The sequence below is a fragment of the Bos indicus genome, chromosome 13, assembly GCF_029378745.1.
Source record: "Bos indicus isolate NIAB-ARS_2022 breed Sahiwal x Tharparkar chromosome 13, NIAB-ARS_B.indTharparkar_mat_pri_1.0, whole genome shotgun sequence".
In the NCBI taxonomy this organism is placed as follows: Eukaryota; Metazoa; Chordata; class Mammalia; order Artiodactyla; family Bovidae; genus Bos; species Bos indicus.
The window spans coordinates 38,071,998-38,085,821 of NC_091772.1; the positions used below are offsets into that span (position 1 = coordinate 38,071,998).

Below are 13,824 nucleotides of genomic sequence, written 5' to 3' on the forward strand. Positions count from 1 at the left end.
AGTCGCCAGAACAGGTCGGGCCGCCGTGTCCTCCTGCAGACTCGGCTCCCCTGACCTGCCTTCGTCACATCATTTGCTTCAGAAAGCTGAGTCAGGGTTTGGATCGTTCCCCAAGGCCACAGGCCCATTTCTGACGCTGGCGTTAGTGTATCAGTACAGGGAGCTCTGAGGATCTCCGTGGCCATGTGCTGTGTCCATCACTTGAAGTCAGTCTTGTGTTTGTTCGTTTGGGGTCAAGGAAGGTTTTGTCTTGAACAAAACTTATGAAGAAATGCACTGAAGGCGGAGCTCTCCTAGGCATGTTCACCCCTGTGCCCACTGTGGCTGTGACTCAGAGTGCAGAGCCACAGTCCTGAGCATTTGCCTTATTTTAAGTGTATGATGAAGACCCTTCTTCAGTCATTAAAGAATGTGTCTTTAATACGAAAAAAAAAAAAAAAAAAAAAACTCAGAACTGTGACATCTTCCTAATAAAGTGTCTACTATTTTATCCTCTATTATAAAGTGATCCTCTTTATCCCTAATGATTTTTTTTCACTTCATTGTCTGATTATTTTAAAAGTTACATCAATTTCTGGGGAGGGTTAATATTGGCCTAGAATCATTTTCTGTTCTTCACTTCCAACCTTTCTGGGGTCATGTTTTAAGTGGAACTCTTAAAAATAGCATATAGCTGGATTTTATATTAAGACGAGCATGGCAATTTGTCTTTGTAACTGGTAGGTCCAGTTCATCAACATCTACTGTGATTTGCTGTGTATTTGGACTCATTTACACCTTCATCTTGTTATTCTTGTCTACAGTACTTTTTCTTTGCTTATTCCTCACTTATTTTCTTATTTTGCATTCCACTAGACATCTTGTCCTCTGCATTTGAAAGTTACACTCTTCTGCTTTTGTGTGTGTCTATGTGCAAGTGCTCTTTTAAAAAATTGTGATTAATAAAAAAAAAATGTGATTAAAATGCCTTTTCCCCTTACATTCTCTTAACACACACACCTGACAGCAGACACTTCCCAGCAAAGGGAGCGCCACAGAAGGCTTGGGTCTGGGGCCTCCATGAAGGGGGGTTCCTTTCCCCCCAAGCTGCTTCTCCCTCACACACACCTGGACCACCTGCAGGTACTCTGCAGTTCCAGACACTCATGCTTCTATTTCCCAAATGGTCCCCCGTCTGTCTGCTAGTCACTGCTTCCTGCGTCGCAGGCCTCCTGCATCTCTGAATCTCCCCAAAGCACATCCTTGACCACCTGGTTCATCAAGAATCTCCTCTTAGCAACATTCTCAGTTCTTGCAGCCCTGAAAGGATTTCTTTCCTTCACTGTCATTCACCATGAATGGTTAGCTGAGTACAGAATTCCATGCTGAGAGTTACTTACTCTCACCGCTTTGAAGATACTGTTTTATTTCTCTGGCTTTTTTTTTTTTTTTGGTGGGGGGGAGGGGCGGACGTGCTTAGTATTAAAAGGCATGTTGTCAATTTATCATTTATAAGACCTTTTAAAAAAAAAGATCTCATTACTTTTAAGATCCATCTTTTGGGTTCTGAGGATTCAACAAAACCTTTAGGTATGTAGTTATTTTTAATCATCTAATTCAGGCTCACCATGCCTTCTCACGTTTCATGGGTTCTGGGAAGCAATGCTCCTGCTTTTCTTCAGTAACTCCTAACTGCACCTCAACCTCTGCCACCACTCAGGAGAGATCCTCGGACTTGTGTTCCACTTCACCGATTGTCTCTTCAGCTGAATCTAACCAGCTCTGTAATCAATCAGTCCTTTGAGGTTCTTTTTTTTTTTTTTTTCCCCAAGTTTGCCTTGTTTTTTCCCTGGTGCTATTTTTTCCCCATTATTGGTTTTCAGTACTTTTATACCTCTTAATAGTGTCTCTGGGGGGATTTTATCAGTGGTAATCCTGTCTGGTCTGAATTTCAGGCTTGTCTCCAAAGAGCTATTTTATCTCTGCTTCAACAAGGCCTTAGGAGAAAGCAACAGTGAGGACAGAGTTTTAGCGGCAGCATCATCCCCAGCCAAACATTCCCAGCCTCTCCTGCCTCAGGACAAATCATCTTATCATCTCCATGCCACGCCCCACCCCAACCAGCAGCCCTTTTAGCGCAGGTTTTACACGGGAATATGGAGGAGATTCCGTTCCCCCAATACAGCTCCCACCTGGACGTAAAAGCCAAAGACCCAAGACCCAGACTCTGGATGATGACACCAGCTTACACCACAGGGCCAGCTTGCCTCCGTGTCCCTGCCACTTACCCCCTCCCAGGGGGCTTATGGCCTCTGGCAATCTCTTTTACTACCCTGCAAGCCCAGCTATACTTTTTAGAGAATGCTTATTTGGGCTTCTCCTGTGGCTCAGCCGGTAAAGAATCCATCTGCAAAGTGGGAGACCTGGGTTCCATCCTTGGGTTGGGAAGATCCCCTGGAGAAGGGAAAGGCTACCCACATCAGTATTCTGGTCTGGAGAATTCCAAGGACTGCACAGTCCATGGGGTCGCAAAGAGTCAGACACAGCTGAGCAACTTTCACTTTTGGAGAAGGAAACGGCAACACACTCCAGTACTCCTGCCTGGAAAACATGGACGGAGGAGCCTGGTAGGCTACAGTCAATGGGATCACAAAGAGCCGTACACGACTGAGCAACTTCACTTCCCTTATTAACTCCATCTAACATGAAATCTTCAGATCACCTCATCTTAAATTTTAAGGGCAACCTCTAATTCTTTTTTTTTTTTTTAAACCCAGAAAAACTAAGAGAAAAATCGGTAACTGAAAGATATATTCAGAAATAATCTATTTCATGTTCTAAGAGGATGGAAATAACTGACTTCCTATTTTCAAGAAACAATGCTATTCATTTTAAAGAAAGCTAAAACACCAAAAATAGAAATGCACTCTATTCCAAGCCTTGGCTTATTCATTGGCCATTTCAGATTCAATTTCTTTGCCTAAGGAAAAATAAATAAATAAATAAACCACTGACATGTTTTTGTGTTTCTCCAAAATAATAGTCTTTGGAAAACTTAGGTACATAAATAGATCTAAATCTTCTTGCCTCATCAGTGAAGACCATACCCCACAAGGTAGGAATCAGGAACCCCGACTCCTCAAGACACACACAGGCTATTCAGACATGCAGAGTTCTTTCTGCAGCGGACACGGGGCTCCCAGGGAGTGGGATCAATGGTTTCCCACTGCGTTCAGTCTAACCCCAGCACATCCATGCTCCTGAGCATCTCTGAATGCAGGTTCTGTTAGGGGAAGCACACTGACTGAAACCGCCCACCCTGGCCAGGCCCTTTAGTAACCATTCACACAAGTTGTTTTATGACAGGAGATCCTGGTAAGGAATATGGAACTAAGCCACCACCATCCAAAAGAGTTCAGGAAAGGTCAAAAGGAGACACTGAGTGTCCGTCCTCTTCCCAGAATCCCTCTCGCTAGCATCCATCTTGGCTGAGCGATGCGTGCGCCACCAGGAAAGACTCTGAATTAGAATGATTGGCCAAAGACCACTCGGAAAACTAATCCCATCACTATAAAACCCAAGACTGCGAGCCATGTAGCAGAGCAGTTCTCCTGGGTTACGTTACCCTACTGCTCTCCACCCGGGTGCCCTTTCCCAATAAAATCTCTTGCTTTGTCAGCACGTTGTCTCCTCAGACAATTCTTTTCCGAGTGTCAGACAAGAGCCGGCTTTTGGGGCCCTGAAGGGGGGGCCTCCCCCTTCCTACAACAGTTCCACTAAACATCGGTCAGGCGGGAACCATATCGCAACAGCACAGGTACCTTGGTCGGGGAAGAGAACACATGCCATGCAGTCTTACTGGGGAAAGGTATTTTTTTTTGGTTTTTCCATTTTTACACTATTGCACACATTGCCTCTCTTAAGTTTCCTTCTCTGTTGCTGGTGACACTGACAAGTAATTGATCTCTGGTGATTCTTGCCCACCCCTCCACTCCAGGCAACCTTGCCTGTTTCTACTAAGAGTATAGATTAAAAAATTTTTCGACACATGTAAGCATATTGCCTGTAGATCCTGTTCCTTTCTTTCCCATCTTTCTATCTTCAGCTTCACTTTTCTTGAGTGTTGGCACAGGGCAGGACTGCCAACACTGTGCATGAGAGGAGTGTCAGCAAGCACCCCATTCTTTCTCATCTCAAAGTGAAATACCTGGGTGTCTTGCTATTTAGTGTGATGCTCAGTATAGAGCTCCTGAAGGCACCCCTTTCATCAGGTTCTTGGTTGTCTTCTTAGCTGTGTTGTTAAATTACGTTTTCCTAGAAATTGACTTATGTTGCTAAAAGTTGCAAAATCATTGCCACGTTGGGATGAAAAAAGATGTCTAGTATGTACAGTGTGGTGCAGCTTCCTCCCCTGGATCCTCCAGGTTCTAATAAACACTTAGGACACTGGTAGACTCTTACTGAGCACAAGTTGTTCATGAAAACCACTCATCTTTTCAATGTCACCACATCTGTAGTGAAGTCCCATTTGACACTCAATATTATTTTCCCTTTCCATGACCAGTTTTGCTTGATACGTGTCACCCTGACTTATCTTTTTTAAAAATGAAACTCTGGCTTTGTTGATCTTCTCTGCGAGCTTCTCCCGCATTTACAGCAAGGGGCTTCCTTTCTGCTGGGACAGCATTTGCTCGTGGGCAGAAATGCCATGGATAGCGGAGCCTGGTGGGCTACAGTCCTGGGGGTTGCAAGAATCAGACACGACTTAGCAACTAAAACACCACCACTGGTAAAATCTGACCCTTCCACAAGGCTTTTGCAAAGGCTCATCTTTGATGAAGAACTCTGCAGCCAAGGACTGCCACCTCTAGGACAGGGTGAGGGTGGCGGGAGGCAGGGACCTGTCATCAGGAGAAGTGGTAACTCAGCCTCACCTGGTTCCTTTCTGCAGTCAGCCACTGTGGACTACAGTCCAGGCTCTACAACGCTGGCAGGGGTACAACAGAGGACCAGCGCTGGGGGGAAGAGTGCACACTGTCAGTCATCAAAGTCAGGGGCAAGACTACACTTTATAATGTAATTTATTATATATCGTAACAGAAGCCCCAAGTTGGAAACTACCTGAGTGCCCCTCCAGAGTGACACATGGAGAACACACAATACAGGGATGACCCACCACAGCCCCAGAGCACGGACGGACCTCACGTTCACATGCATCGTCAAGTGGAGACCCAAAGAGCAACACGCGTGTGAGTCCATTCCCCCTGAGTTCACCTGGGGGCGGAGGGACCCGCGAGCTAAAGGTCAGGAGGGCAGTGACCCTCCAGGAGGGGCAACAGCTGAGGGGCACCAGATGAACTGCTGGGGGATCACATTTCTTAGTCTGCTGGTTAAACACGGTGCTGCCCCATGGACCTTTATTAAGCTGTAGACACAGTGGTGCCTTTTGCGATATTTGTATTTTACTTTAGTACAGAGTTTTACTTTAGTAAGGACTTTCTGGTGGCTCAGACGGTAAAGCGTCTGCCTACAATGCGGGAGACCCAGGTTCAATCCCTGAGTCGGGAAGATCTCCTGGAGAAGGAAATGGCAACCCCACTCCAGTATTCTTGCCTGGAAAATCCCATGGACAGAGGAATCTGGTAGGCTACAGTCCACGGGGTCGCAAAGAGTAGGACATGACTGAGCGACTTCACTTTAGTAAAGAGTTAATGCATATAAATATACGTATGCCAATGTGGTAGGAAAATAAGTCCAGGTGGCTCTGGAAGGAGCATCTCTGATGCCTTGCGGGTCTGTACCGGCTCAGCCACTCCTATACCACTCAGGTTGCTCACGTGCTCTGACCATGCAGCTCCCATGAGAGGGGAAGTGGAGACCAAGGTCCTGCGGGCGGGTACTTCCTGCCTTAACTCCCCACAGCCCATACTGTCCCTGGTGGCTTCTGACACCAGACTGCTAAGGCCTGGGGCTTCCAACCTAAGAGGGAAGAGGTGGCTGGGTCTGGCCATGGCTACTGCCGGCCCGTCCACGCCCCAACGTGTTGCTGAGACTGCCGGTTCGGCATCGGTCACCCAGTCACTCTCCTGTACTGACCCCCTCCCCCGATCACTGTGGTTACTACAAAATTCCCCACAGGATTATCTTTCTTTCTTATGACTACAACTGGTCTAGAATTCCTGGGAAATGAAAACATACTCAACAGAAACAAAGTTACCTTTAATTCCTATGCAGGGTGAGTCTTAATTAAAAAGGAAATCGGTTTTGCTACAGTTGAGTTGAACCTTTTAACCACTGAATGAAAAGTGCCAGGAAAACTTACCACCTGGGCTGAGGGCCAGAACCTGATCTCTCACGGTTCTGCGTGAAATGAGTGGGCCAGTTCCTCCCATCAGAAGGGGTCGGAGTCTAGGATCAACTGTTTCTCTGCCTAAAAGCAAAGGCAGGAGGAGACGAGGGCTGTGGACTCAGCCTGGAAGGGGCTACGACCAGCCCGACCCCCTGCTCAAGCACCCCGCTCTCAGCTCCCATGCCCCTGCCCCGAGGACGCACGGTTGGGGAGGCAGGAGGTTAGCCTCATCAAGCCCTTGTGCTCCTCGGCCCCACAGAGTTTGTCTAAAAGGAGCGGGGATGGAATGTCAGTTAGCCTCCTGCCACTAAGGAACACTCCTGCTCACAAAACATAAAATCCACCTCTTTTCAGAGGCAGCACATTGTTCAAACCAAAAAGAGTGTTTTGGCTCCTAGTAAGGGTACGTCACCGATATGCTCGGCTGCCCCACGAGCCAGTCTAACTCCTCAGCTAGGTCGGGAGGTAAGGATGCTCATGGCGAATTCTCCTCCCGGAACGAGCAGAGGCACCTGGGAAGGGCCCGGTCCAGCGAGGCCCCGCATGGGTGACAGACAGCGGAGAACAGGTGGCACCGAGGCCAATCTAATGGCCTGCAGGGCAGGGTGCTGGGGGGACAGCAGATGCCCGAGCCCTCTGCTGAGGGTCACTCCAGAGCCCTGGGCTCTGCTGACCAGAGGACGGCCCACGTGCGGCAGCGTGGCCACGAGTAACCATCAGCTCCCAGCAGGAGCCAGGCTGGAGGGAACCCCACCGTCACTTGGCTTTGGAATTTTATGTTTCATGTTTATATTTGATGCTTAAGCAATCCAGGCTACTTGAGATGGAATTATAATACACTCACAGAACTCACGCACTAGAAAATCACCTCTCCATTAGCCTGGCAGGACAGGCATCTACCATACGTTGCTGTTCTAGGCGCCAGGGCTGCCCGGGGAAACCGAGCAGACACGTCCCTGCACTGGGAGAGCTTATGCTCCAGGGACAGAAGTGACAAAGTCAGTCACACATGCGACACATCAGGTGGTGATTGTGCAGAGAAGTGGGACAGCCCCATGAGCCGACCTGAGGACAGTAGGTAGAGTGGCCACGTGGCCGTCTGGGAACCAGTTCCCCTGGGAGAACCACAGTGCATGCAAAGGCCCTGAGGCCAGAGCACGCCCAGGAAACAGAGGGCAGCGGTGTGACCAGAGCGGAGGGTGGGGCCGGCAGTGCGGCAGAGGGAAGGCGGGGCCTTGGAGGGTCTTAATGCAGGGTGGCTCGACCTGCCCTGGGAACAGACCAGAAGGCGAGGGTGAAGACAGAGCAGGAAGACCATCCAGAGCCCGTGAAATACACCAGGGGATGAGGGTTCGGCACCCAGCCAGCCTGGGGGGGACGGGGTGAGTGGACAGAGCTGGTAGGTTTGCCGGCATGAAGAATACACGTATGAGAAAGCACGGAGTGAAGGATAAACCAAGGTGTGTGGCCTGGAAGATGGAGCCACCTGGCCTAGTTCCATTTTACATGAGGAGGAAACTGAAGCCCCGGGAAGGCAAAGTCATGTCCAAGGTCATACCACTTACTCTGGGGATTAGAACCCTTCCCCCGCCACCCCAAGCTGCAGCTCGGGGGAGACCCTGGTGGACTACTCCGGTCACAGGCAGATGCCCTCCGGCTTCTCTGAGCTCTCAGAGGCGGGAGCAGACAGTGCCCCCAGGGACCCAAGCAAGGTATAGTGAGGGGTGGGGGCTGGGAAAAGAGCACAGGCCCTGCTCAGGGAGGCGACTGCAGTCCACGGCTGCCACCAAGAAACAGATCCCGTGGGCCCAAAAATCCCCATTGTCCCCAAGAAAGCTCCAAAATCTAGATTTTTAACAACAGCTTCTCCAATTTTAAAAGGTGGCTCAGTGGTTTAGCAACATGGGGCTGGACAAACCTCATGTGCTGGCCAAGTGCCCTCCATGCAGGTGTGGCCCCAGCCAGGAACCAGTCTCAAGTCAGCCCGAAACACACCTGGTTCACTCACACCTCAGCCAGGGTCAGGGCACGACATTAAAGCCCTGAGTCTAAGATGGTCTTTTATTCCAACTTTGAGGCCAGCCGATGATGTTCACGATCACAATAGCTAGGTGATCACTTCCAGCATGGTCTCTCCGACCAACACGAAGGCAGCTGCCAGTCACTCTGGGATCTCTGTTAACTGGATTGATGCTGCTCTACGTGCAGTACTGACATGAGGCCGCTTGCTCAGAAAAATTCTCTCCAAATACTAACCAACAATCCTTTCGAAGTTACATGGAATATAACAGAGCGCGGCCAATAGCCAGGGCACACCTGATGCCAGTCAAGCAGGCAAACACCAGGACACTGGACTAGGCAGGGTTCAGAGACCGGCTGCTATTGCAGCCTTGCTAAAATAATCCAACGTAGAAATTGCAAAACCTTCTTTATAAATTACAGTTGCTCTGAGTTGCTGAGCAGGTGGGAGAGACACATCACACAGGGCACTTAAAGGAAACAGGCCATGTGTGCCTGGCCTTTGGCCATGGGAGTCGGCCTGCCGGTCTCAGGAAACTCACCTGAACTTTTGAGTCTAAGGAAACAGCCTCCAAGGAAGTCCCCAGGTTAATTTTCGGTAATGTCAAATGGCCCTCTTGCCCAGGTTCTCTGACTTAGAATTAAATATTTACTTTCCCATATGCTTTCTGCACAATATCTATTTTCCATGTCTGTTACACTGGGTCATTTTGATGGTGCTGCTTTTAGGCAGGAATCTCTCCAGAGCAGGACCCTGCTTCCTGCTTCTTGCCCTGAACATGCAATTTGTAAGGTGCACCCGAGTCAGTCCAAAAGTACTTTCTAAGGTGACATCTCAGTAGGTGGACACGCATGAACTGCCATTAGTCAACTGTTCCTGACCTACAGAATGGGCACTTCACAGGGTTCAACGCAACACTGTCTCTAAATGATCAGGAAAAGCAGAGGCATAATGTTCAAGGGGGAGAAGGCATTGGCAACCCACTCCAGTACTCTTGCCTGGAAAATCCCATGGATGGAGGAGCCTGGTAGGCTGCAGTCCATGGGGTCGTGAAGAGTCAGACACAACTGAGCAACTTCACTTTAACTTTTCACTTTCATACATTGGAGAAGGAAATGGCAACCCACTCCAGTATTCTTGCCTGGAGAATCCCAAGGACAGAGGAGCCTGGTGTGCTGCCGTCTATGGGGTCGCACAGAGTCGGACACGATTAACGTGACTTAGCAGCAGCAGCAATGTTCAGGGAACACCAGCCACCTTCAGACCAGCACTGTTCAGGACTCCCTGTGGCAGGGGAACAGATTGAAATCTGCGCTGACCACCATGTGGCACTGGGCACTGAAATGTGGCTTTGTGACTAAGAAATGAACTTCCATTTTATTAAAGTTTAAATACTTCTGTGTGGCTACCCTACTGAACAGTTCTAGACAGGAGCTTTTGCAGACACGCGTGAGATTCACTTGTCTTCGGTATATGAAGGCCCGGCACACAGGAGATGGTGGAGAAAGATGTGAGATGAAAGCATGGTCTTCACACTCACTGCCATGCTTCACACTGACTCCCCACCTTCCTTCCACTGAAACTCTTCATTTTCAGATCGAGGTGCTCCCTTGGAGTGTGGAATTACAAGGCCTGTTGGTGAACATTCAGAAGGCTGTGCCCACATCACCCAGCAGCTGGGCAGCAGGAACTAGCCTAATGACTGCCTGACCTGCTGGGCCTCCATATTCTCACCCATTGGATGGACACCCGAGATGGAGATCAAAGTTGTGAATCTGTTTCTAAACGGTAAACCTTAAAAATCAAGTTGGGCTGAGCTTCAGTTGTCCAGTGAGACAGCTGGAAAAAATGTACCAGGTTGCTCGTCTGCCTCATTTCATCCACATTTACTCTGTTATGTTCAAAGCGTTAGTTGCTCAGTTGTGTCCGACTCTTTGTGACCCCATGGACTGTACAGACCAGCAGGCTCCTCTGTCCATGGGATTTTCCAGGCAAGAATACTGGACTGGGTTGCCATGTCCTCCCAGCTACTAAATAAACCAGTATTCCAATCAAATTGTTTGCATTCAACCACTTACAAGGAATTTGGTGCTGTATCATCACTATAGCCTATTGACCCTTTAGCAAAGAACATAATTGCTCAAATGTGACTCAGTGATTCAAGATTTATTTAAAACTCTCCCATCACCAAAAAATATTCATGCACCAAGATACCAATCTAATCCCTTACTCTCTGTAGAGACGTTCAAAGGCAGACTCCTAACTCTGAAAGGAAAAAGTTCTGTTACAGCATGGTACTTCCAGTTCTACACACAGGACACGGTTTCTAGTCCCAGAAACACTTTTCTCATCCCCCTCTCTGGTCCTCCCTCCAACCCAATCTCAACTGGCCCAGAAACCCTGCATGGCTCCACCATCTGCCTCCAGCTTTCCTCCTTCACTTAAATAGAGAGGGATGTGGCATGTTTAGGACCTCAGAATTGGAAGCTTCTTCCTGGAAGGAACACGAACTGGCTGTCTGTGGTGGGGCTGACCTCTGGAGAGCTCACAAAGGAATGGAGACGTCACCAGAGAGCAGCTCACTGCAGGGTCACCAGAACTTCCCAGTGTCAGGTTAAACGGAAGTCAAGATGACCCAGCACAGTGGACAGCATCAGGGGACGTGAGGTGCTCCCCAGCCACGTGGGTCGTGAGTAAAGCACACAGCTGCCCTTCTGGACAAAAGACCTGGACCAAAGACCTGAGTCTCTGGGGACATTCAACAGTCAAAAAGCTCCAATAAGCTCTCTGGCTGTCCCCAACTCCAGAAAATGCCCGGACAGTTTCAGCACACAAGGCAAAACCTGGGAGGTTCCCAAGAGCCTGCAAAGTTTCATTTCCTTGGTGCTTCCTAGGCTGATGACCTCTGACCTCCAGGAGTTATTGCCAAACTGCCTTCGTTTGCACAAGGTCCCCATATGTCCCAGCACCTACCAGGAGCCTGCCTGACCCCATTGTGAGTGGGTGGTTCTATCACCAGGCCACAGATAAGGAAATCCGAGTTCAGAGAAGTTGAGAACCCTGAGCAAAGGGTCTGTGGCGTGGCAGGGGGTGGGACCCAGATTCTGGGACGTGGCAAGGCTGCGTCTGCAGCGGGCTGGCTGGAGGCAAACCCAGACCCCACCTCCCTTCAGGCCTCTGAACACTCTAGAAACTCATGCATCAGTAACCTCTCACACCTGTGGCCCACTCCCACGAGTGCTGGGTCTCCACGGCTTCTCTCTTCAGCAGCCCCTCTTTCCGACGTGGACCCGCACCCCGGAGTTTAAACAGCCTGGCCGACTCTCCACAATGGGGGCTTGCGGAAGTCAACCCCTTGACCATGATACCACCCAAGCTACCGATTTTTATCTGCCATCTGGGGAGGGCTCCCCGAGGCTTCCCAGATGCTGCACTGGAAAGCGCGTACCCCAGCCCGCCCTCCCCAGCCCAGAGCGAGGCTGGGTGCCCCGGGCAAGAGCCAGACCGTGTGCCAGCGCCGGGCGGCCGCGCCAGGGATGCCGCTTCCTCCGGGCCTGGCACTGCCGGCCCATTCATCGTCCCCGGCCGGGCGCCCTCGCGCCGGGTCCTCGCGGCCAGCCAGGAAAACGGCGCTCCCCGGCCCCGCCGCCAGGGGGAGCAGGGAGTCGCTTGCCACCCCTCCGGGAAGTTGCCATCGCGGCCCGCCGGGCGTCTGGCCCTGGACGGTCCAGGTCCCCGCACGGCGGGCCACCCCACCTCCGCGGCCCCGGGCCCGCCCCGCCCCGTCGGTGCCGATCGGCCCCGCGGAGCCGGGGCCGCAGCCCGAAGTGGGCGCGCTCAGCCCCGGCCCCCATTCAATCCCGCCCCCTCTCCCCGCCGGCCTCCGCCGCCTTCCGCCACCACCGCCCCCCCCCAGCCCGGCCCGGACTCCAGCCCGGCAACGTCATCCGGCCGCTTCCCGAAGCTTAACCCCTTCCTCTGCCAGCTGCGCGCCGCCCCGCCCCGCCGCCAACTTTCTTCGCCCAACTTCGGAGCTCGCAGGCCGGCCCGACGGCCAGGCGGAGACGGAGAGAGGGAGGGAGCGGCGGCCACGTCGCGCCGCGGGGACGCGGCCGGACCCGCCGACGGCGAGGACGTGGGGTTCACATCGCGGGCGCGCTCGGCCGACGCCCCCCGGCATGGGGTTCGGGCCCGGCACACGCCCCCCCCCAACCCCGGGGCCCACCGGGACACCCCCACCTCGCCCAGGTCCGCGACCGCGGCGACGGCGGGCGGCACCACCGCCGGGGGAGGGGCCGCCAAGGAGACGTGTCACTCCCGGCGCGGCTCGGCCCGGCCCGGCCCGGCCCGGCCCCGGCGCCCCGACGGCCCAGCCCGCGCGCCGCCGCCGCCGCCGCCGCCGCCGCCGCTGTTGCAGGGCCCGGCCAAGTTTCTTACCTGCAGCCGGAGACGCGGGAGGGAGAGCAAGAGGGCAGGAGCCGCCGCCGCCGCCGCGGAAGCGGGAGAGAGAGGAGCCGGCCAAGCCTCCGCCGAGAAGCTGCCCCCTAAGCAGCTGCAGGCGCCTCGATCCCGACGCTGCCCGCCCCGTCCGCCGTCCGCTCCGGCCGCTCGCTGGCTGCGTGCGCGCGTGTGGAGTCGTGGCACTTTCTGCCTCGGAGCTGGCGAACGGCCCCCTCCGCAGGGATCGCCGCCTCCTGCCTTCCCCACCCGGGCCAGCCATTCATCGAGCCGCCTTTCTCCATTGGCTCGCACCCCGCCACTCCGCCGGCCGCTGGCCAGTCAGAGCGCCGGCGGCCGAGCCGCGGCGGCGCCCATTGGGCTGGGAGGCGGGCCTCCACCTCGGCCAATGGGAGAGGGGAGGCGCTGCGGGGGCGGGGTCGGGGTAGGGGGCGGGACGGGGGGCGGGGCCGCGTGGTGCGGCGCTCGGCCCCTGCGCTGGGCCGGGGCGGGGCGGGGCCGGGACGCTCGGCCACACGCAAGGGAGGGGGCCCCGGCCGGCCCCGCCCACTCCGGACGCCTGCTTCGCGCGCCGGCGCCGACCCGGGCCAGGCTCTGGGCCGACGGGGCCGCGGAGGTTCGAATCCAGGCGGCGCTCCGCCCGCGCCCCTGGCCCGCTCCGGGCTGATGTGGCGGTGGGTGTCGCCCTGAGCAGATGGTTGCGCAACACGGGAACCGTAGGGAGAAATGCTTCGTCTAAAAACCAGCTAACTTACCCCCGCAGCAGCGCCCCCTCCGGGCGCTGGATGAGAGGACAAGTCCTGCCGGCGGTCAGTCCCGAGAGGGCTCGTCCCTGTGTTCATTGCAATCGGCCCCAGAAAGAATTTTCTCGAGTAAATGTTGGATCGAGGGCGGAAAGGGCGGAAAGTTCAGACGACGCGCAGAGGAATGGAGGGCGGGCCTCACTTGCACCCATTTTCAGGGTGGTTACATCGAGGCACAGTCCAGACCTCAACTGGCAGCAGGGCCGCAATTGCAG

General features: G+C 53.2%; 1 protein-coding gene across 1 annotated transcript in view; it reads right to left on the reverse strand.

Moving 5' to 3' along the window:
- Window positions 1–12,916, reverse strand: part of RRBP1 (ribosome binding protein 1) — a 48,225-nt gene extending 35,309 nt beyond the window's left edge. Inside the window, 1 exon segment of the mRNA XM_070801024.1 lies at window positions 12,786–12,916. The gene's annotated coding sequence lies outside the window, so the exon portion shown is untranslated.
- Between the last annotated feature and the right edge of the window lie 908 nt (window positions 12,917–13,824).